This window comes from Mus pahari, chromosome 8 (assembly GCF_900095145.1).
Source record: "Mus pahari chromosome 8, PAHARI_EIJ_v1.1, whole genome shotgun sequence".
Taxonomy (NCBI): domain Eukaryota; kingdom Metazoa; phylum Chordata; class Mammalia; order Rodentia; family Muridae; genus Mus; species Mus pahari.
In genome coordinates, this window is record NC_034597.1 from 54935610 (window position 1) to 54938246 (window position 2637).

A 2637-nucleotide genomic window follows, 5' to 3' on the forward strand; every position below is an offset into this window, starting at 1 on the left:
TTTTTTTTTTTCGAGATAGGGTTTCTCTGTGTAGCCCTGGCTATCCTGGAACTCACCCTGTAGACCAGGCTGGCCTTGAACTCAGAAATTCGCCTGCCTCTGCCTCCCGAGTATTGGGATTAAAGGCGTGTGCCACCACGCCGGGCTGCTCATCTGTTTTTCATTTCTAATTTTTGTCTTAGAAATACCATTTTTCCATTAATGCTGCTGTGTGCTATTGAATGTCGTCTATGTTTTCTTAGCATTATAATGATAATCATTTAATTCCCTACGCCTATCATTCCAATGCCTTTGACATACCTGAGTTTCACTCTCATGCCTGCTGTAGCTCTACAAGTGTTTCCTTTTCTTCCTGCATACCTGGGTGAGTCAGACCTTCCATTATTTCCATTTAGTCTAAGGCTTTATTTTTAAAACAATTTCTATGGGACTATTCTGGTTGGAGATATATATATATATATAGATAGATATCTATATATCTATATCTATATCTATATATCCCATAAATATTTTACATGATTTTGAGTATGGCTGTTTTTAATCTAACATCTTACTGGTTTTGACTTATCCATCCTGCTTTGATTTTTTATTTAAATTAGTGTGTGTGTATGCGTGTGTGTGCATGTGTGTGTATGTTTGTGATATGTGTGTATGAGCATGCAGGCATGTGCATGTCACAGAATACATGTGGTGTTCAGAGGATAGCTTTGAAGAGCCGGTGGCTCTCTACTTCCACTCAGATTCTAGGGATTGAATTCAGGTAGCCAGGCTTTTATGGCAAACGCTGTGTGTCTGCCGACTCCCCTCACCAGCCCTTAGGTTTTTGTTGTTTGCTTGCTTGCTCATTTTTCCTTTCACTTTCCTGTGTTGGGTAAGTTAAAATCATTACTTTCTATTATTCAGCTTGGCATACATTAATTGCCTATTCTTTAAAGTAGTTGCTAAAGAGTTTACAGTCTACATCACTACTCAGTGTCTCCCATAGAATAAAGTTGTACATTACATATACAAGCATTCAAAAGCCTTTATAGTTACTTTCCTGCCTCTCTAGTTGGTCTTTGTGCTATTGTTATTACACCATTTTACTTAAATGTTGTTTTAAACTCCATAGGAAGTTGGGTTTATTTTTAAACCATTATCTTTCAATGATATCTTATGCTTGCCCATACATTATTTTACCATTCTTTTGTGTTGACCCAGATGTCTGTGCGGCACCGCAAGCCTTTGGCGGAAAAACTGACCTCCTTCAATATCCAATGCAGCGCTTGTCTGCTGAGTGACGCTCTCACAACTTTCATGTGTTGAAAAGTCCTTTGCCTGCATTTTAAAAGGTAGTTTTTCTGGGTGCGCTGGATTGAATATGTCATGTCCCCCAAAGATTCATGTGCTAGAACTTGGCCTTTAGTAAAGGCATGTCGAGGTGGTAGGAGACAATTAGAACAGTGCCCAGGATAAATGATTGACACTTGTCTCGTGGGCGTGGCTTAGGTCTCTGGGGCGTGGCTTAGTTACTACTTGGAGGAGCTGGTAGAAGAGGCCAGGCCATATGTCGGGGCTCCTCGGAATCCTCCACTCACTGCTGAACTGAATATGTGCCTTTGCCTTGGTGTGTCCTCTACCTTGGGACATCATCTGCCACTGAATGTCCTCTGCCATGAGACGATGTCCTCTGCCCCAGGATGTCATCTGCCCTGGGATGTCCTCTTCCATGGGGTATCCTCCGCCACGGGACTTCTAGGTGCCTTTTAATATTTTCAAATACTAACAGCAGAGGAGAAGGCTCAGCAGGTAAGAAAGAGCCCCTGCTTGGTGGACAACCATGAGGACCTGAGAAATTCTCAACACCTACTTGTTAAAAAAGAAAGAAAGAAAGAAAGAAAGAGAGAGAGAGAGAGAGAGAGAGAGAGAGAGAGAGAGAGAGAGAAATCAAATCAAAGAATAACCACACACCTGAGCCTGTAAGCCCAGCACTGTGGAGGGTGGAGACAGGAGGATGGCTGTGAATTAGTAGTCACCAGTCTCACTCCTGGTTCAATGAGAGACCCCCTGTCTCAAGGGAATAAGGTAGAGAGTCAGTCATAGAGCAGAACACCCAGCATCCTCTTCAGGCACATGACAGACAGTGAGCGCATTGCCCACTCCTATGCACACACACACACAACAACAACATTAATTAATATGTCAAACAACTATCAGAAACCTGGCCAGGTGTGCCCAGTGTGCTGTCATTGTGTTGCCTCTGGTTGGGGATCTTGGGCCATTTCAAGCTGTGTGCTTATGGCTTCTGTTAAGTTTGGAAAGTCTCCAGCCATGATCCCTCCAAACCTGTTTCCTAGCTCCTCTCTTCTGAGACTCTGGCAGCTTTTAAGTTCTGCGCTTAGTGTTGCTTCCAAGGTTGCTGTTCTTGTTTACTTTGTAGTTTTTCTCGCCCTTTCCCTTGGGAGAGTTCAAGTTGGCTCACCCCGTGCTTGCTATGACCTCTGCCTGCGGTGTCCAGCCGACTGCTGTTCCTGTCTCCTGCATCTTGTGTCTCACATGTTGCCTTTTGCAGCTTTCTGTCTTCAATTTGGGTCTTTTAACAATTTTTTTTTTCTTCTCTCTTCACAGTCTCACTTTCCTCTTGGAGGAAGGAGGAAT